Genomic DNA, 22,736 nt, shown 5'->3' on the forward strand with positions numbered 1-22,736 from the left:
ATACTGAGTAGCGGTGAGAACACAGTCTTCTTACTCTTCCACCCCCAGGATGTAAGACTCCCCCAAGCCCGGCTTCTCTGCACATTTAATTTACACTTTGCTGCTGGCTGTTTTGGGACTGATGAAGTTTCCTCCCTGCCCTGGCTCTGCACAAAAGTACAGGAAGAAAAGCAGCCAGATGTGAGAAGGATTCGAAAGTCTTTTTTGGGGGGAATCGAGTGATGTTAAACAAACATCCAATGATATTCTTTCTGCGAAACGATCCATTTTCATGGCACCCAGGAATTCGTCCAAGGGTCTCTGGGTCACTGGGGAAAAGTGTTCCGTGTGCTTTGGCTCCATATTCTTCCATTGGCCACAAAGAGCTAATTCTTTCAATTAATGAAATCAGCACTGCTGATGGAGATGTACTGACAAATTATTTTCAAGATGAATATATTCACACCGATGGTGGGGCTGATAGGCCTGAAGGATTTGGAGGGTACAGAGTGAAGGTCCCCCCACCAGCCAGAGACACTGAGGTCATTCACGATGGTCGGGATGTTGACCACTGCCTCCAGGGACACTTTTCTCCGCCTGGAGCCATGGAGGCTGGGCTGGGTTGTCTGTGTCGAGGGGCTGCCTATCAATGGGCTTCTGTATGGCCCCAGCAGGTCCCTGGCACCCCTCCCCTCTCGCCTGCTGCCCCAGCCAAGTCCCCTTCAGGGCCTGGTCTGAAGGGCCTATTCAACATTTCGGATTCCCTGATGGGAAGTGAAAAGGAGACAGACAGATGCTTCCGTGGAGCTGAGGAAAAGCTGGAGGCCTGGAGACCAGAAGGGAAGCCTGAAGCCACAAAGGAGAAGCCCAGTGAGAAGAAAGAAGGAAAGCTGGAGGTCTTGTGGGATGAGAAAGAAAGGAAGAAAGGGAGAAGGAGAGGCTGGGGGAGGGGACAGAGGGTGGGAGGACCTGATAGGGAGGGGAGGAGGCCGGAAGGAGGCCCCCAGGAAGAGGGAGAGGTTGAGAGAGGGAGCAGAGCCAGAAAGCAGTGTGGGATTTTTTAAAGCCACAGATTTAATTTCCTGATTTTTTTTTCAGGCTGATATTAGCAGCATTTTTCCTTCCCTGAGCAGATCTACTGGTTGTGGTAAAGTGATCCAGAATGTGCTGGGTGACAGGACCCAGCCTTTACCTGGACAGGCCCACAAGGATGACCCAAGGTCAAGCCAACATCTCATCTCCTTTTTGGACCCCTAGCGAATAGGACAGATTTAGCTCTGTCCAATCCTGAAGGAGGGGAGGAATAGTTTCTAGGCAGCTCTGGTAAACAAGTGACAATTGGAAGCCAAGGGAGATTAGTCCTGTTAAACTAGCCAGGGTGGTTTCTGTTTTCCTGCCCGAACCCCAACTGAATCAGTGTTCTGAGCTTTGAGGGTTGCAAGTTAGGAGCTAAAGAAACCAAAGCCCAAGTGCCCTCCAGAGCATTCTACGCTACCACCAAACGTCTTTCTAAAGCCTGATTTTCCTGCTTAGAATCCATCTGTGCAGCCCTGGGCTTACCAAATAAAGTCCACACCCTGAGCCAGGAAAGCAAGGCCCTCAAGAGCCCAGATGCCCAGTGTGATCCAAGACCAGCTGCCTGGGCATCCCCGGGGGCTAGTACCACAGACTACTGGAGCAGAAGCTGCATTTTACCAAGACCCCCAGGTCACCCATGTGCCCATGACAGTACGAGAAGCCCTACTCCTGACTGCTTCCAGCTCACTCCAGCTAACCTGCTGCCACCATGGAGGACTGCTGTCCCAACATACTGGAATCGTAAACGTCTCCAATACACCTTTCACTTTTCCAATTCTGAGCGCTGGTTCATGTCAGCCCTTCCATCTTGAAGGTGCTTCCCCCTGTGCTAACTTAGAAAATCTCACCCACATTTAAGATGCTACTCAAATGCTACCCCTCCAGGGAGCCCCTCCTACCATTCCCTTCCTTTGCCAGAGGTTAGAACTTTGACTGCAGTTGGTTTCATCATCCACGGAGTGCTTTCCACTTTCTGTCTTGTGTATTTATCAAAGAGCGGTATTATGTAGTGGTTTACAGGACTTCCTAGGTTCAAATCTATGCCCCACTGCTTCCTAACTGTGGCACTCAGCAAGTGCTTAACCCATGTGGGTTTCAATTCCCTCACCTATAAAATGGGTGTAATAATTATACCTACTCAATCCTACTTGTAAGGACTTTTTAAATATATTTATTGCATACCGATATGCCAAGCAATGGCATATAGTATCTGCTCAATAAATGATTGTCGACTGAATGAAATGATCCAAAAAACAGTGTTTTTAATCACAGAGGAAATAAGAGATACTATCCATAAACATCACAGCTTATCCAACCTAGTACAGTCTTCCCAAGGCTGATGGATGGTTTTGGGTCCCTTTTCCTAGAACCATAATTGGTTTTTCTAAAAGAATCAATACCTGTTGTTGTTGTTGTCTTTCTAATAATCACTGGTTAAAAGTCCTGCTTCCTCAATTTGGTTTCCATGCTGTACCCTTTTGGGTTCTCTCTGCCCTACTCCCTGGTTCCCCTCTGAAAACTTAATATTTTCTTTCAGTATCTTTTCAAATATTTTAACTGGTCATAAGTACTTATTTTATTTCCAACTTCTTTTATAATTTAATCAACCATCTCATTAACATTCTTTTGACTCCCCCAAATTGTTTCTTAAAACTCTTATTCTATGTTTTTATCTCCAAGGAAATACTTTGGCAGGGTTTTCTACCAGGAATGACACATTCTTTCCACAGCTACGCAGAGGGGGAAATTGAAAACCAACAGAGTCACATTGCCTTGATCCTATACCCAAAGAATTCCTCATATGCACGAGTCTCCAACTCCCCACTGGCCATATTTCTCAATGCTCTCAATTCTCTACCAAAAATGTTCTTTCTGGTTAAATCCTAATGGAAAGTGAAATGAATACCATGAAAAGAAGCTCAATCAAGATGGGGGTCATTCCAGAGTGCAGTTGCCTGGGATTACCATGGTCCCTGATACGAAATATCAGACCCAATTATGTAATTTTTTATTTCAATCAATAAGCATTTTTAATTTCCTTTCAGAGTCCCATAGAGTGACCTGGTTTGATTTAGATGTAATGCAAGTACCCTCTGTCTCCCATGGTGTGTCTATGTTCATGTCTCAATCTTCTTTTTATTATCTGGGGGCAACATATTGATCAGTGCAACCAAGCTCTTCACACTCCAATAGAAAAAGAGTTTCTCTCACCATAGCTTAAAGAAGGGAGAAAGAGCCCATTAAAGCCACTCGTTTGAGATTTCAAGGAACTGGGAAGAAATGGGACCTCGGGCAAGTGGGAATGTGATCTACATGGGAAATCTCTGCGAAGACACCTGCCCCTCCACAGGTCTTTGTGTCCGAGGCTCCTGGAGGTGCAGCCCCGCGGGAGTGGCTTCTTATTGGAAAATGGGGCAAACAAACATAGCACCAGCAGAGACAGACAGCTCTGTCTGTGGGAAAAGGACAATCGGTGCACTTTCAAGCCCAGGGGATGGGAGCAAGGCTTACAATTTGAGCTACATGTCTGGAAACTCAATATTGCCCAGAGCATCAATTACCTCACAGACTCTGCTACTGGGAGGGCAGGAGATGCAGGGCAGGTCTCTGACATGAAACTCTCTGTGCACCTTTTAATTAACGCTAAGAAACGTGCACCAGATCTCCTAGAAAGGGAGATTGTTCTGCCTGGTTGAAGGACACAGAAGTCATCAAGATAGGAATTTGAGTATGACAAAAATATCAAGAGGTTCCCATGTCTGCCCTAGCCTGGGGAATTAAACAGCAGTGGGTTCACTTGGGGTTGGGCCATTCCTCCACACCAAATTCCTGATCAGGGCCTCTTTTCCAAAGAGGATCATAAGAACTTCGCCTGCCCTACCTGCTGCTAAGGTATCAAACGTCTTTGGTACCCAAGCATCAAAATGCGAGGAACCGTCTCATCTTGATTCTATACAGGTTGGTAATTCCAGGTACAAGGCTGTTACAGAATCCTACTTAACATCTGAGTGTGAACTCTCTCCAGTCACTCTGAGCCTGCCACTAGACAAACTCTCTCCAAGACTTCAGTCAGGTCTTCTCCACCAGCATTTAGTATGGACCTACCAACAGGCTTGACACTACTCTAGGCAATTGGGATACAAACAGTCAAGACATGGTGACTACCTTCAAGGGGTTTCTTTTCTAGTAAAGAATGCAGATGTGTGAATTAATAAAAATGGCAGCTACTATTTATTGAACCCTTACCATAGGCTTTTTTTTTTAATTTTTTTTAAATTTATTTTTGACAAATAAAAATTGTCTATATTGAAAGTGTACAATGTGAAGCTCTGATGTATGTATGCATTGTGAAGTGATTACCACAATCAAACTAGCTAACATATCCATCACCTCCCATATTTAAATATTTTGTGCGTGTGTGTGTAGTGAGAACACTTGAGATTTACTCTCCTAGCAAATTTCAATTATATACTGCATTACTGTTAACTACAGTCACCACGCTTTACATTAGGTTTCCAGAACTTGCTCATAACTGAAAGTTTGTATGCTCTGATCAATATCTCCACTGTTCCCCAACTCCCTAGCCTCTGGTAACCACCATTCTACTCTCTGTTACCATGAGTTCAACTTTTTTTTCTTTTTTAGATTCCACATATAAGTGAGATCATGCAATATTTGTCTGTGTCCGGCTTATTTTACTTAGCATAATGTCCCTCAGGTTCATGCATGTTATTCCAGATGGCAGGATTTCCTTCTTTTTTACGACTGAATAATACTCCATTATATGTATATAATATATATTATGTTGTATGTAAGGCTGAATAATATTCCATTTTATATATATACATAGATATATCACATTTCTTTATCCATCAATCTGTCAATGGATACTTTGTTTCCACCTTATGATATGATAATGCTTTCGATAAACATTAGGCTGGGTACTTGTGATAGCCAGCCTCCAGGATTGCCCCCAAAGATCCTCACCTCCTGGTATTCATGTCCTTGTGTAGTCCCCTTCTACACTGAGCAGGACTGACATGTGTACTAATAGAATTTATAGAAAAAATGGTGTGTGACTTCTGAGGCTAGGCCATAAGTGCTATTGCATCTTCCATCTCGGATCAGTCACCCTAGAGAAAATCAGCTGCCATACAGTAAAGACATTCAAGAAGCCCTATGGGGAGATCCACATGGAGAAGAACCGAGGCCTCCCACCAATAACTAGTGAGCAGCTGAAACCTTCTGCCAACAGCCATGTGATTCAACCATCTTGGAAGCAGAGCCTCCAATTTAAAACAAGCCTTCAGATGACTGCAACCTCATAAGAAACATCAAGCCAGAATCACTCAGCCAAGCCATTCCCAAATTCCTGACCCATAGAAACTGTGTGAGATAGTGTTTATTATTGGTTTAAGCCACTAAATTTGGGGTAATTTGTTATGCAGCAGCAGATAGCTAATACAGTGCTTTGTGCTCATTATCTATTGAATCCTCACGCCAGTCCTGTTGAGTATTTATTCTTGTCCCAACTTTACAGATGAGGAAACTGCAACTTAGAGAGGTTAAAATAAGATGCAAAGTCAGAGCTAAAATCTAACTCTACTGGACTTCAAAGCCTGTGTTCTTTCCTCTGTACAATAAAGTGTTCTCAGTGCAAATGTATTCTGGGAACATCTATACAGGGAACAAAAAGTCTCAGTGGGAGAAGTAGTTCTACCTGGAAAGTCTGGAATCAGACATGGGGAAGAGGCAGGCAAGACTTGTTAGAGGATGTAAGACTTGCAATGGAAATGAAGGATGAGTTGTTGACCAGGTAGACGCAAGGAGACGGCTTCCAGAGGGAACAGCATTAGCAAAGGCATGGAGGCTCAGCCTGGGGTGGTCAGAACTTGCCTGGAGTTTCTAGATCTAGACGAATCAAGGCCTTGTGGCTGGTTCTCCAGGGGAAAATCTTGGTTCTAGCGCAAGACCTGCTCTCGCAGTCACAGGACCCCCCAGATCACCGAAACGGGTGCTTTTTCTACAAACTGCTGCCACAGTCCCTGCTTTTGATTAACTCAAATCCTCTTTAGATTCCCATTTCTTCCCTTGGTCAGTTCTCTTTTACAGACCCAGCTCCCTGGCATGTTTGAAACATGTACCACTTACTTCTTCCTGGCAAGAAACACTAGCTCCTTACAAAACTGTAGTTTTGATTTTCATTCATAATATATCTCTTGTCTACTGCAAAATATCGCATGAACCTTACTTCCTTCTTTAAGGGTTACTGGAATGGCAAATCAGGAAGATTCAGGGGACCAAGTGTACTGGATCTCAGAAAGGCGCATATCTTTTCTCATGGTAACCTTCTGGATACATCGGTGGATTATAAATTAGAGGACCACAGTATGGGAGATTAGTAGCTGGTTTAACAACCACATCCAAAGGATACTGACCCTGGATTGATGTCAAGTTCTAGAAGACAATCTATACTGGTGTGACTGATGGCTCTGCCCTCAGCCCTCTCCCAGGCAACATCTTTTAAATCAATAACTTGAATGAAGATATAGAAAGCAGACTTATCACATTTTCTAATGGCTGAAACGTGGACCATTGGTAAACAGGTGGGATGGCAGAAATGAAAACTGCGTACCTCTCCAAAGACCAGCATAAGTCAAATCTACCAAGAGGAATTTCACCCGACATGAAAGGTCCTTTACTTGAGTTCCAAAAGCCACTGCACAAATACACAATGGAGATCTCTGACTCAGCGGTAACTGTAAAAGGGAAAAACATTGAAGAGTGTTAGCCAATGGTGAGGTAACTAAGGAGCAAAGATAGAGCTGCGCGGGATCTGGCTTTCTGTTGAGGAGAGAAAAGGAGGAGGGGCAGTTTAACTCTGAAGGGTTACTCCTGAGATTCTACAGCCCTCACCACCCCAGGGCTGTGTTTAGTAACTCCCACTCTACTCCATTAAATGTGTTTGGGTTCCCAGACCCTACCCGCCACCCTGCCCCCAGCCTGAGCCTGCGAGACCTTAGAAGGTAAAGAGAAACGCTGAGAGCTTGGAGTCTGGGAAGAGCTTGGAAACTAAAGCTCTCTGAGCCTCTCCCCGCTTGGCCCTTACCCCTGCTGATAAGGATGGAGAGAAGCTGGCTGACAAGTGATTGGAAACAGGAGTTCCCAAACCCTTTAACCCTTCCCTAGCCTGCCCGTGCGCCTGGAGTCTCGAAACGCTGAGGCCCAGCTCCCTGGGGCTTCCTATCTGTACCAGGGCTCTCTGACTCTCCCCACCAACCTTTCCATCTTCCTCTCCCTTTACCTGACAGGTCAATGAATGCTATCCTTCTACCGGGAAAACTGTTACTACCACCGCCAAATGCTAAAATGCAGCCCCTCCACCTTCGGGCCGCCCTGATAAATCGGCCAAGGAGTCCGCCTCTGGTCTAGATTACCCACCCCCCCAGCCCACCCCCACCCAGCACACTTAGCCACCACACCCCTGCCAGCCAGTTCAGGAGCAGGAGCCTGCCAGGTGAGTGTCGGTCCTGTCTAGTGTTTGGGGGTTCTGGGAGCAGAGACCCCAGTCCCAGTGCCAACAGCCTAATCCCAGCCCCATTCTCTGTGGCCCTGGCCGGCTGTGGAGCCCTATGGGGACCTTCAGGGGTCACTCCCCCCCCCCGCCCCGAAACCAGACTTGACTTTGCTGAGTCATCCCAAAGTCCCTCCACCCACCTAGAATTGCCTGCTGCGTAGACAGGCCTCCTCGTGATGGAAGAGATGACTAGGGGTCTGTCCTAGGCAGTAGTCAGCAGGACTGAAGCTGAGAGGGAAGCCGCCCCCCACCCCTGCCCCCTGGCTTCCCCTGGGGAGGGGCATAAAGGATAAACCAGGTTTACTGGTCACAGTAATTAAAAGTTTCCTTCAGTAGAATGGAATTCAGATAAACTGCCATTATCATGCAAAGCAGCTTTGCACCTAAAAGCCCTTACCTAAACAAGCAGTTTAATTAAATCCCTAATCTCCTCTGGCCTGTCCTGACCCCTTCCCTACTCCACTCCCCGCCCCCCCGCACTGACTTGGGAACTTCAAGATTCCATTTAAAACACTTAACCTGTAAGCATGCAAAACATACTCAGAAATGGTGGTCTGGGTCTGGGTCCTCTTTGAGGTCCTGGTCTCTGTCTTAGGGTGTTAGTTTCCCGAGGTTCAGGTAGTCCTGATAGGGGTGCCGGGTGCCGATGGCAAGGGTGACCATGGTGGTGACAATGAAGTGATGGGAGCCGGCATGGCCTTGAACAGAAGGATGTATGCATCGCACAGCCCTGCTGGCTCCTGTTCGTCCCCAGGAGGCTGATGCCCATGTAGGATCCAACCCACGCAATGTAAAGTCAACCATCTCACCACCCACAGAAAGTGTGTAGCAGCCTTAACAGACTTGGATGTAAGGACCCTAGCGTTGAACCAGAAGAGGCAGGGATGGGCAAATTGACCTGTCCATGCGTGTCCCCATTTGTGAGGCCACACTGACCGCCGCTGTGAAGCACAGGAGGGAGGCCAAGCCTGTTCGTGAGAACCAAGTTCCCTGGAGAAAGGCTGAAGCAACGATTTGGAGCTCCGGCGACCTGCTGTAGGTACAGGCAGAGACTAGGATAAAGGAAGAACAGAATGGAATGGGTTGAGGGGGAAAGGCTGGGGAGAAGCCTCCCCCAAGGGCGCTGATAGAGAACAACCCAGCAGAACCTTCTAACATCTCATAGTGCTGTAGGAATTTGTGCCTTTGTGTAGGGAAAGAAGGAAAGGAAATCAAGTATCAAATACCAGGGGTCAGAGCATGTTATCTCTTCAATTTCAACCGTATAAGGTCAATCTTATTCTCTTCCCCCCAGCCCCATGGGAGAAAAGTGAGATGCAGGCTGGTGAGGAGTCTTGCCCAATGTCACACAGCTCGTGAGCGCAGAAGCAGGGTTCAAATGCTGACCTGCCACAAAAACGTCGATGCTTTTTCCGCTAAACCACAGGTCAGCCGCCAGCGTCATAATGTTGGAGGGGGATTAACCACCCAAGAATACTCATCGTCCTCCCTCCTGCAGTTAAGAACTTTTCCATCCTGAAACTACCCATTTCCTCTGAGCGAGAGCGGGAAGGTCTCAGCAGGAACGAGGGACTCGGCTCTCAGCCCTGAGGAGGTAGTACAAGGGAGCTGGGCTGGTGGGGGGCTTCTTGGGGCTCAAATCCGAGAGGAAGAAGAGCCCCAGAGGAAAGTTTTCTTCGCAAGGAAGAAGCATCAGGGGCTGGGGGGGAGGGGGAAGGGGAAGAGGCATCTGTAAGTCATATAACAAACACCAGACCTCTCCATTTTATACCTCATTCCTTTGGTGGGGGTGAGAGCAGAGGAGGCATTCCGATTTGGGAAAGAGTGAAACTCAAATCATCCTGAACCCTGCACTTTTCCCGTTAATTGTATGGACTTCGTGGTGCCTGGAGAACACGTGGACCTTTTTTAGAGGAAGTTCTATTTCTGGAAATGAGACTCTCTGGATTCATGAAACTCCCGTTTCTTGAGGGATTCCCTACTTTCCTGTACGGTGGGTTTTCTTTGCAAAGAGAAGGAGTCTTTTAGGGAGGTTCCGATAAATCTTATGAACAAATGAGTGAAGTGGGGTGTTTGAGGCAGCACAAGGCCCAGCCCCTGAGGGAGCGCCCAAGCCCTTCGATCCTTCAGTCCTGAGCGGGTTCCGAGCAGCCGGCCCAGTGGCAGTCACCCTGCTCCGAAGCCAGGTGTTTCCAAAGGTCATCTACTTGGAATGACAGGTGCTGCTGTTTTGACTTCAGAAAGACAGCCAGGGAGGGAGGAAGGCTCCTTGGCTCCAGGGCTGATGTGGGTGGGTTAAGAAAGTGGAATTTTGGACAAGATCTGTTACAGAGTTCTTTGTCTCTCTTAGAGCAAAGACAACAAAGAAGAATTTTAAAAGGCTGTCTTGGTCTCCAGAACCCCTCTGGAAGCAGATGGCACGTCAACAGGTTCCAGGGCAGGCCCCAGAGGCCCCAAATCTGGGAGCCTTATTGGAATGCAATTACCCTAAGTGCTGGCTGCTGGGATGAAAAGGCAGGAATGCAATTATGGAAGGAGCATGCTGCCGAGCTTTCATTGATTAACCTGTCCTGTCTGATTCCATTCCCCACTGGAGTGATTTGGGGGCCTGGAAGGTTGTCCTGTGCCCTAGGGTTATGAGAAAGAGAAACAGTCACTGCAGAAAGCGAATGCCAAAAGCAGGGTTCCTGAGCTTCAGGAGGGCCTGTGGGCCCCTGAAATTGCCTGGGAGATACACATGTGCAAAATGCAAAGTGTGCATTTTCTAGGAAGAGACGCTACGCTCATCACATGCTTAGAGGGCCCTGCAGCCCCCAAAGGGTTAAGAAGCACCGGGTCAGGGGAGTGAAGAAAGATCAGCGGGGTTGTTAGAAGAGGCCTCCAGGAAAAGTTCCTTCAGTTTTCAACTCCAAGTGGCCATGATCCATCTGGGTGCAATTCTGCCTCTACCACTTGCCAGCAAGTCACTTAGCCTCTCGGTGCCTCAGTTTGGTCTGTAAAATGAGGGTAAAAAATCTACATCCTGAGGTTGTTGAGAGAATTAAATGACATAGAACTGCAAAGCTCTTAGCCCAACATCTAGCCCTTAATAAGCTTGCAATAAATGGGAGCCTTTATTTTGATTATCTATTCAAGCTCAGAAAAATCAAGTAGAACTTCTGAGTGGTCTTTTGAACCCCCAACTCACAGTCTAGAGTCCCTGGGAATCCCCTGGCAAGACCCTCCTCCAAACTTGAGCAGGACCCTGAGACCCAGCATCTCCAGACACTGCCTCCTCAAACCCTCCCCCCCAGGGTACCTCTCCCCTGGAAGACACCTGGGAGCTCTTCTCTCCTGGCCACACCAGGAGACAAGAGCTTCTGGAAGTGGGGCACATCAAGTGTCCGGGTGGTGCCAGTGCAGTGGAGAGGTTATCTGGGCCTGAACGGGAGTTATCATCAGCCTGCCCCATCAAGAGAAGTTTCTGGAAATTTCAGTCACCAAAATCTTCCTGCCTGTTGAAATGATGCAGTCACACACTCGGTTGACATGGACTTCTCTATCCTAACAAGTGCTAGAATGAGACTAATCCAAGGCCCAGTATCTGTAGAACGTCTCGTGTGGGGCTACGAAAGGAAAAACCAAATCTCTCCTCTTTCCTCTCTGTACTGAGCGTGTCTTTTATTCTCTGTATTTTTGATGCTTTGCTCTGTGGTCTTGCTGACACTGGACGGACTGTTCCTCCCAGCGTTAGCCAATTCCTAGAGATAGTAAGAGACTCACCTGCTGGTACACCTTTTATATGCAAACCAACCAATCCAGAGTCCAAACTCTCAGCCACCTCCTTTATAGGTCTCTTACACTCCAAAGCAATATCCCCAGCCCTAACCTCCCAGGACCAGGGTTCAGGCAGCTAGGGACGGCCCCTGTGCACTAGAACCTGCTGGAATTATTCAAACTAGCCAATCCTAAATCTGCTTACTCTGCCTGCCCATTCCTTGATGTGGAAGCCACGATAAAGGCTCTTGGCCAGGGACTTCCCTGGTGGCACAGTGGTTAAGAATCCGCCTGCCAATGCAGGGGACACGGGCTCGAGCCCTAGTCTGGGAAGACCCCACATGCTGCGGAGCAACTAAGCCTGGGCACCGCAACTACTGAGCCTGACCTCTAGAGCCTGCGAGCCACAACTACTGAGCCCGTGTGCCACAACTACTGAAGCCTGCACACCTAGAGCCCGTGCTCCGCAACAAGAGAAGCCACCACAATGAGAAGCTCATGCACCACAACGAAGAGTAGCCCCCGCTCGCTACAACTAGAGAAAGCCCCCCCGCGCAGCAACAAAGACCCAACGCAGCCAGAAATAAATTAATTAATTTTTTTTAAAAAGAGGGCTCTTGCCCACATTTCCCTTAATTCTCTCTGCCTCCTGACTGGCACTGGTGCTTCCCCGTGTGTCCCCCACCATGGTGTGGCTTGACCCTTTCTCTTGGGATCCTATGAGTATAACAAAGTATCTTTTCAATGGCAATTGTTTCCTGATCCCCTGACCTGTTGGCCTCACCATACCTGAATAATAATAAAACCTACATTTTAAAACAGCCTCTTTTCCCCACACCTTCGATCCTGAGAGCTCTCCTCCCTCAGAACCTACAGGCTGCCCCAGGCATCTTCCATCCCAGTCCCAGTAGCTCTGGCCTCCTTCCTCCAGCCCACCCCTTCAGCCCCAGTTAGGGGCCAAAGCCTCCACTGCCTCTGGGGACAGAAGCAGTGCAATCCCAACTCCAGCAGGGAATTCTAGAGGTGATGGCCTTGGGAGGATCTTTATTCCTCGGTTCCCAAGAGAGACTGTACCCAAAGAGCAGAGAGGTGGCACTAGCTCTGAGCCATACACTTGTTTACTCATCAATCATTCATTTATTCATTAATCATTCATACCCCCCATCGATCATTCATCTGCTTATTTATTCTTTCCGTTTGTTTGTACCTCTTCCTTGCTTTGGTTGCTGCAGATGTTGGTCCTCTCCTACTTTGATCTGTCCCCTGTTTCTGCGGCAGCTGCTCAGCAGAGGCCTTCGGATGTCACTTTGTCAATTACCTGGATGAGAGGGTATCTCCCTCTCAGAGGAGCCTGAGACAACCAAAGGGACAGTGTAAAGCTGTCCCTGCCTGGAGGTCCCCTTCCATTGCAGGCTCCGGCCTCCTGGTCCATGGGTCAGTGGGAGGGGTGTGGAGGGGCTGCAGAGGGATCTTCAGGGCCAAAAAAGAATAACGGTTTTAGACTTGCCTCACAGCTGCTTGAAAACCACTTTTCTGGGAGGCAGGGGGCTGCAGGAGACTCAGCCTCCAGGCCAGGCTGTGAGGCCTGGGCTCAGCACTTTGCTGGGGTCCAGAGAGCATGGAATGGGGCAACCTGGGGCTAGAGTTTTAGAGGCCTGAGCTGCTAGCCTCCTGACAAGTCTGGCAGCTTCCACCCACGCCACCCCCTTCACCCCAGAAAGTCTCTTCTCAGCCAGCAGCCAGAGACCCTTTTACGTGAGTAAGATCATGTCCCGCTCTGCTCAAGTCCCCGCCATGGCCTCCCATTCACTCAGCGCAGAAGCCCAGGCCCCAGAGGATCTGGTCCCACTCACATCTCACTTACTCCCTCTTCTCAGGCCCATTGGCCTTGTCCATCCTCAACTCACCAGCCACACTCTGACCTTAACACTTTTGCCCTAAGTTGTTTCCAGCCTTTTCCTCTGCATTACTCTTGACCCCCGGGGCGCTCTTGAAAGTGACTCACTTCTCATCTCTTTCAAGTCTTTGCTTAACTGGCATTTTCTCCAGGAGCCTACCCTGACCCATCATATTTAAAATTGCAAACCACACACACACACACACACACACACATGCACACACACCATTCTCAACCCCCTTACTCCTTGGCACTTATCACCTTCTAACACATTCTAGAATTTTCTGACTATTTCTACTGTTTATTGTCTGTCTCTGAGGGCTGGAATGCAACCTCCAGAAGAGCAAGGGGTCTTTGTCTGTTTTCTTCACTGATGTATCCCAAGGGGGTACCCATGGATGCCTGGTACATAAGAGGAGCTCAGTAAAGCATTCTTTGGATGTAAGAATGAATGAATGACTGGGCTGTGGGAAGCTCCGAGAGTAAAGCTTGTGAAACCACAGACTGTGGAATTTGGGGCTTCCTGGGGTAGAATTTAGAAGGTCCACACTGACCTCTATCAGCTGTACAGAGGAGAAAGAAGCCGGGCAGCTCACCCGCTGCCAGCCTTCTCAGGGAGAGAAGGTAGGCAGCGGCATCAGCGGGGATTGCGCTAACTCGAGATGCCAGCTCTGTGCCGCTCTGGGGCTGGCCCGCGCTCTGGATGTCATTAGCTGATTTGTTCTGCTCTGCAGAATGTACTTTTCGTATTTAGGCAGAAAAAACCAGCTTTCGGTCCTCGTGCCCTTTCTTCTGTGAGCTGTAGCACATGGCCTGCTTATTATGAATTAATCCTCTAAAGAGGATGTTCATTATTCTAATTTAATTGTGCGTCGTTTCAGAAAATAACTAAACCCAGCGCGGAATAAACTCCAACGCTGATCGGTTTTCAAGAAGTTAACCTAAGACAAAATACTGCTAGAGGGCAGCAGCAATTTGGAATCATTAAAGGGAACCCATGTAAATAATAAAAACAAAACTTATATGCGGAATTAAATTAAGGAATAGGAAATTAAATTTGTGAATCTGATCTGAAATTGAGGCCCTATATGCACAGGCTTACCCTGTCTTGGCTCTTTGCTCAGGAGGGTTGGGGCACGGAGGTTCTGCAGAGATTCCCAGCCCAGGGAAGTGGCGGACAGGAGCGAGCTCGCAGGCCTCCCCTCCTGGGTGACAGCGTGCCGTCCCGGGAAGAGGGATGCGGGCTGGAGGGGGAGAGAGGGGGTTTCCCTCCCACGGGGCCTCCTCGGAGGAAGATGAAAGCCACATCGTCACAGCTACATCTGGATGACTCCTGTCGAGCGCCGGTGACTGGCGAAGGAGAACCAACCGTCCCCAGCCAAGAGTCTGCACTGCCGCGCTGGAGGATGCACAGGAAATGAGGCAGATGGATGCAGGCTGGCTGCACCGAGATGCTGGGAGCCTTCTGCCCCAGGCAGAGCAGCCTCTCCAACCCCGCTCCATCCCTGTGGCCCGGGCACCCTCCCACAGGTAACCCAGCTCGGGACAGGGACTGGGGGACTTGCCCCCTGCCCTGGCAGCAGCCCCTAAGCAGAGTCCCGACGTCTACCAACACCGTGGGAGCCCGGTTCCACACGCGCGAGATGCAGATTCCGACATCGGACAAATAGTCCTCTCAGCAGGCAGGCGAAGAGGGAGAAGAGGAAGGGAGAAGAGTAGGGGATGGGAGAGAGCAGACTTGCAGACTGTAAGTTGTCTGAGAGTTAGGGGTACCGGGGGCCGAGTTTGCACCATGGCTCAGACTTCACTCTATAGTTTTCCAGGATTTTTAGACCTGTCCCAGGGGTGTCTTCTCTCCTTCTTCCTCCCACTCCCATCCCTACCCAGCTCTCTTCCTCTCTTCTGGCCCCCCACTTCTCCAAGTGGAAAGAGCCCAGCCTGCGGAGTCACAGCCTGGTTTGGGTCAGAGTTCCTTCTCTTACTTGGTATTGGAGCTTGAGGGGAACTATCTCGCCTTTCTTCACCTCAGTTTCCTCTTGTGTAATAATAATAATACCTGCTTCCTCGGTTTGTTACAAGGAGTAAATGAAATAAAGCACTTGGCCCAGAGAAGGCACGCAGGCATTTCTGCCATTTCATTTTCTGCTTCATCAGCTTGGGCCCACACACTCTACACAGAAATACACACATGTGCACACACATGCACACACAGGCTCCATCCTAGTCAAAAGCCTTAGGCTGTGTTTCCAGAACACCACAACTAGTTTTTTAAAAAATCCAGTCAACCAACTCCTTGCCTTGATTCCAAAGGCAAGCATTTAAACACACAGCCATATTCCAGTATCTGAGTGAAGTTTTCCATTTCTATCTTCATTTTGGGTACTACACAGACAAGTTAGTCACCTCAGACCCTTTTTTGAAACAAAGGGGGAGTGTAAGCAAGCAAAAAAAAAAAAAATTATGCACATAATTTAGGCCACAGTGATATTGATTGGTCAGTTCATTAAACAGTGATTGCACCTAAAAATACCAAACATGGAGATAACAAGGGCAAAAAAGGCTACTAGTCCTCTTGAATTCCCTGGCTGTTTCCCCTGATCTTACCTTACTAACTGCTTGTTAAAGATTGTGCTCGATCTCTTGCCCATCCCATGATTTGTACCTGCAAGTTAGGGCACCATGATCTACAGCAAATCTTGGCTCTCCCAGAATGAACTCAGAAACCTCCATCAAAGAAAAATTATTCATGACATTAGTTAAAGATGGTAAAGCAGATTTTATTCTGGATGGGGGGGTGCTGCTGAAATGGGTCTGTGTTTGTGTTAGTGGAGAGAGATTGGGCTCAATTCTGGGTACAGCAAGGAAAAGTGGGAATTTACAGCCAAGGAGCAGGGTGGGGATGAGTGGATAGAAAATTACTAAGAGGAAGTATCAGGGCTAAGGGGGGGATTCCGGCTAAACTGACCTAGCAGGATTCTTGCTGAAGGCAGGCTACGGTGATCAGACACTACCTGGGGGACGGTGGGGGATGAGGAACCCAATCAGGTGACAGGGGTGATCAGATAACCAGGGCAGAGAATTCGGACTAAACTGACATAGCGGGATTCTTGCTAAACCTGGACAATGAAGAGATGAACACAGAAGCCCGAAGGTTAGGGCCTGATTGAGAAGAGAATTCAGAGGAGACTGAGTAGAGTTTGGTCAAGGAGAGGATCTTTGTCACCCTAGAGCAGCAACGTGGCCAGATCCAAGACCAGCTGAAGATCCACCATCAGTGGAAAGGAAGCTGGAGAGCCAAGCTGGGCCTGAGGCTACCAGAGACCAGGGTGGGTAACCTGAAGGTAAGGACAGGGGCAGAAGGTCACAGTGGTGGCCTGCACTTAAATCAAGGGGCAAATGCTGCAAAATGACCCCTCGGCCCTTAAGAAAAAGCCACCCAAATCTCTTAGACACACAAAATACATGGTACGAGAAAGCTTTCAAAGGGGCCTTGTCCCACAGGACCCACCTGAGGGGGGTTAATTCCGAGGCTGGAGTGAGCTTGGTTAGTTCAATGGTTTCTGTATTTTTGATCCTGGATGAAAACTTCTGCGTCCAGTGGATGGACCTGTCTGCCCAGGAGGGCATCTGCGTGGGGACAGCCTCACCATTTGACCATGAAGTTCAAATCATGTCTACCCAACAGAAGAGCTTCCAAGGTGGTACACCTTAAAGGGCCAGACTGGTTTCTCTCAACCAAGCAAACTTCCTCCCATATAAAGTCCATATTGCTCGGCTTATGTGACCCACCCACACATAAAATCACCCATGGATCCCTTCCCTTATTGGATAATAATATTGCTGATAATACTAGCAATAATAGTCAACACTCATTGGGAGCTTGCTTCTTGTCAAACATTTGTTCTGAGGGCTTTGTAAGAATTAGCTTATTTAATACTCACAATAACCAAGTGAAATAGGTATTATTGTTCTCATTCTATAGATGAGGAAACTGAGGCCCAGGGAAATCGAGCAACTTGCCCATTATAACAACAAAACATAGCAGCGCTGGGGTTTGGACTCATTTAAGAACTTTTGGAAGCTTAGCCATTTTTACTTATTAAAATAACCTTTTTACACACATATACACACACACACGCGCGTGCGCGCACACACACAAAGATTCTGGAGCCTCCCAACCACAATACAGTGCTTTCTGTTGGTCACCAGCTCCCCTGTCCACAAATCTATCCACAGTGACCCTAAATCTAGGCCGCACAGTAAAGAGAGTACACTGGACCTTCAGTGACCCACATCTGGAAAGCAGGCCCATGTTTTCAAATGCCTTCACACCACTTTCTCCCCTGGTCCTCATGGCTGGGTCTTCATGGTCATCCTTGCCTTTAGGCAAGTGTTGTGGCCTGGGCTCTCTGGGATGCATGGTTTATAGACAAGACCAGCCTTTATTCCAATTCACGGGTCGGCTCCTTACAGCCTGTGAGGGCAACACAGGCTTGGCATCTGGGAGAACGTTCCTGGATGAAACAGCCTTGTCAGTGTGCAGGTACTCGTTTAAATTCCAGACCCTGGTTTTTAAGATACACACATCTGCTGTGGGACTATGTATTGCGATAGATGAAAACAGAAATGGTTTTCCATTGTATCTGTATTATTAGATTTGACCTACCATTGAAACAGCAAAGAAAGAGTGAAAAATTAAAGGTGATTTGATATTAGCCTCCTATTCATATTAGAAAAAGTAACTGCTTTTGCGGTTTTCCTCACAGAGGTGTCTTTATTCATTTGACATGCCTTTAATAAGTAATTCTAGTTGTCTGGTTGCCAAGAAAGATTTCCTACAGGCAGACTTGAAAGTGACTCGGAACCCTTTGCATGCCCAGCTTCAAATGATCCCAGAACAGCAAACATTCAGCTTCCCTTCAGACTTCTGAAGTGTGGGAATAACATGAAAGAATGAACAAGAATCATTCCGCAGCCTGCATATCCTAGGAGTGGAGCTGGCTGGCAGAGGCTGCGGCTGGGTCTACACGGACCAGGCATAGTGAGATTTGAAATAATCTCATGAATTTGATCCATGAAGTTCACCAAACCGAATGATTTATTTCAAGAAAGGAAATCTACTTTGGGGCCAGAATGATCCAGGTCAGTCATACACAGACTGAGTTTTCCTCTGCCTGAGTAGACCTGGAGTGGGCAGAGAAAGACAGGGAAAACCACCACGACTGTTCTCATGGGGTCACAACCAAAGAGCACACACTATGAATAGGTATGAATATTCACTACAGTGATTATTTATTCATCTACATATGCCAGGCTAAGTGGGTAACGTACATAACCTCATATAGTCCTCAAAACAACAACAATCCTATCTATGAGGTGATTGTTGCCATTTTACAGATGTGAAAACTGAGCCTCTGAGAGGTTACATGACTTGCCCAGGACACACAGTTTGGGAGGCAGAGGTCGGCTAGCTGTTCATCAAGCATTTCCCTATTCCTCCTGGACTCACACCTAGATGCCATTTCCAGGCTCCCTTGCAGGCAGACGCAGCCATCTGACTCAATTCTGACCAATAGAAAGTGGGTGGAAGTGACATAAGTCATTACCAGGTCTGGCACATAAAACCTGCCCATACACAATTCTCTCTTCTCCCACCCAATGGCTGAATGAGAGGATGCCGAGGACCTAGAGGAGGGTAAAATCTGAATATGGAAGAATCCAGGATGCTCAATAACTGCTTTGAGCAGAGCCCGTTCCTCATCACTGTTCCTGCAGGGGACGGTGATGTGAGCTGGAAACAATCTACTGTGTTAAACCACTGAAATCTGGCGATTGTTGGTTACAGCAGAAAACCTAAACTCAAGGACTCTGAAGTCCATGCTCTTAGCCCTTTCCTTGTCTGGAACTGTACTAGGTCTGATCAACCCTCCCCAGGGGACACTGGGACCCTCTAACTTTTTTGTCTCATCCCTCTTCCTGCTCTACTAGGCCTGAGGTGGTGATTTCTTAGCTTTCCACTTTCCTATCTTTGCAGACATATTCCTGGTTTTTGAGAATCTGATCAAAGCTACTCCTTCTATCTCTCGGTTAATCCCTCCCCGTGTGGGACTCTGGGCCTCTGATTGTCTGTGATTTCTCCTCTCCCACGTGGATACATCAAATATGTCACTAGTGTCTCTTCCACCCTTGCCCTGCCCTCCCTTCCTCAGCCAGTGCTCTGTTCTGGCCTTCATCATATCTCGCCTGGTGTAATCGTAACACCCTCCAAACGTGTCTCTTCCCCTCCTTCCCATCATCCTATTGCCTCCAAAAAGGATCTTCATGAAATAGCTCAGGCCCCAGCATCCCCTGAATTACATTTCCCCATGTGAAGTCTAACAATAATAAAAATGTAAATGCTTTTGAACAAGCAATTCCATGTCTATGAATTTACAGATACATGCACAAAATGATTTATATACAAGGATATTAACTGCCTCATTGTTTGAAGTAGCAAAAGACTGGAAACATCAAATGCCCATCAGCGGAGTCTTGTTAAATAAACTATGGAGTACGATGAGTTTTGCCTAAAAATCTACAGGATCTATGGTTAAGTATGGTGAGCAAGATACAAGTAAGTGTATACAACATGTTAATATTCGTGTTTTAAAAGTATTGGGGAGATATATTCCCATATGTTTGCAAAGACATGGAATGTCTCTGAAAGAATGCACAAGAAACTGTCAATAGCATTTGCTTCTGGGAAGAGAACTGAGTGACCAGAAATCAGGGATGGGAGGGAGACTTACTTTTCACTGAATATACGTTTGTACTGTTTGAAGATTTTACTCTGTACATGTATTATTTTAAAACAATAAAATTAAATGTGATTTGCTAGTGCTTATTTGATAAAATCCAAATCCTTTAGTATAAAAGGAAAGACTCTCCAAGTTCTAGCTCCAACACGTTTTTCCTGCTGGCCCTCTCATGCTACTACACTGTTCTCAGAACATTCCTTGTACACCCCCATCTCTCTGCCTTTGTTTAGGGCTCTCCTTCTCCTGGAAAGTCCTGATCCTGATAGGCAGGAACTCATCTCATCTGTTATCACCTTCATTTTCTTTATAACTTTATACTATGGCCCTTGATCCCAGTTTGCTGTGTGTTAGAGGTAGGTGTCTTTCCTACAAGATGGTATGATATCTTAGACATAGCAAGTGTTCAAAATATGTCAGTGCCTTGAACCAAATTTATAATTCCACATGTCTCAGCCACAGCTTCTAAGAACGGCTGGGAAGGGAGCAAGGGAAGGGCTCACCCTTCCCCGCAGCTAAGGAGTAGGATCTGGAACCTACCCCATCAGGCTGGGGGCTGGACAAGGTCAGTAATACATCTCAGCCTGGGACATTCTGCAAGATTGGACATCCTTCCTCTGGTCCACTCCCAAGGTCACCCCCCTCCCCATCTCCTTGTCCAAAGACCCACCAAGTCAATGGTGCGGCTCTGCTCAGGATTGAGCATTGGCTCTGTGGAATTGGGCCCGAGAGAGGGGGGGGGGGGGGAGAGAGAGAGAGAGAGAGAGAGAGGGACGTCCATTGCCCTGGACCACAGTCTGGGGTTTAAACTCAGTTGTCACAATTATTTGAAGCCTATTAAGTTTATTTATGTTCCAAAGCAGGTCCACTAGAGAAGGACCATCATAGTCGTAAATATCAGGGCTGCTGTTCTCCAGACACAGCTGGGTCTGGGGGCCCCTCCCCTTCTCAGCTCTGCAGGCCCCGCTTATAGGCGGGAGCCATGCACTCGGATGCAGGACAGCACCACGTCCTATCTGACCAATTCTGTTAGCTCAGCCAGTACAACACATGCTTCCACTACACACTTTGGGTAGCAGGAGTGTGTCTGAGCAAGACTCAGCTATCCAGGGGAGGGATGGTGTCTTCCGGTCCTGCTCAAGTCAAATGCACAAGGGTCAGGAGCCCAGGGGTGCAGGCTTTCTCCTCAAAGAACCATGGGGACATAAGGATGGGCATTATACCCTGGGCACATCTAGAATTCTGTAAGACAGCAAAGGACTGCTGGGCATGTCCTATGAGTTCCTGGCTGCGTGAGGCTTTCATTTCATTTACCAGTGTGGATTGGAGGAGACCATTTAGTTCTAAGAGCCAGTGTTTTCAAAGCATATCCCACTGTACACTGGTCTTGTAAGATTCTCCATGGAAAAGTAAAGGAGATCTTGTGGTCAAAAAAATTTATGAAACATTGAATATTCATTAAATCCTCCTCTGGGGAGGGTCACAATGCACATTTTCATATTAAAGGCCCCGAGATGTCCTGCAGTAAAATGAACTTAACCCAGTGTGCTCTAAACACATTGGACAAATGAATCCTTTCTTGGTGATCCCTACAAACATCCCTTGATAGAAGTGTTACGTGGAGTACATTTTGGAAAAAGCTGCTTTTAGAGATGTCTAAGTCCTCACGTCCCTTCTTAGCATAGCCTAGGAGGAGAAACTTCTCTAACTTTCCCCTCACCCGATCAATCAGAGCATGCTCTGTTGGTTTAGGGCAGTGGATGTCAAAATGTGGTCCCTGGATTAGTAGCACCTTTGAATTTGCTACAATTGCAAATTCTCAGACCCCAACTGAACCGGACATTCTGGGAGTGAGGTCCAGCAATTTGTGTTTTAATGAGCCCTCCAGGTAATTTGGATGCAAGCTGTTAGTCTAGGGTTTTGGAAATCTCTTTCTCTGAACAGGTCCTACTCTACCTCATTCATTATCTGTACATGTTTTTATTTATACCATATGCAATTCCTAAGAGGAAAGGATATGGACAGCCGGTACTAAAATACTCACATACTAGCACGATTAAAACACGTTTACAGAAAAACACTCTTCCCTCCAATAATTCCACTCACCTCCTTCAGATCTGTGAGGCCTTCCTTGACCATTTCCAAAATGTCAGTCTTCTCCTGCTGGCCCTCCCTACTCCCTTTCCTCCTCTACTTTATTTTTCTCTTTAGTACTTATTACCATTTAATATACTATAAGTTTTTATATTTATTTTCTTGCTCCCACCTAAAATCTAAACTCCATGGGAGCAGGGCTTTTCATCTATTTCGCCCCCTGCTTTCTCCCCAGACCCGGAATGGCTCCTGCCTTAATACATATTTGTTTAATGAGTGAGCCTTATCATAAGGAGGCAGGTGAGGGCCATTGCCTTGATTAAACAGTTTCACTTGGAGCTTCCTGGCAGGCACAGAGTTACAGAGATCTCTATCTAATAACAGGAAATCAGATGCTCCTGAAAAGGACAGAAGTAGTGAGACCCTCCTTTTAGCCCTGAGGGCTCCTTGAGTGGGTAACAGAGCTATTCCTGGAGGCTCTGTCCCTGATGGCTGGTGTCAGAGCCACAGACTAGAATAGCTTTCGAGGGGGGAGCTTTCTCTTTTCTCTCTCCATTGAGAG

Source organism: Eubalaena glacialis, chromosome 14 (assembly GCF_028564815.1).
Source record: "Eubalaena glacialis isolate mEubGla1 chromosome 14, mEubGla1.1.hap2.+ XY, whole genome shotgun sequence".
NCBI lineage: Eukaryota > Metazoa > Chordata > Mammalia > Artiodactyla > Balaenidae > Eubalaena > Eubalaena glacialis.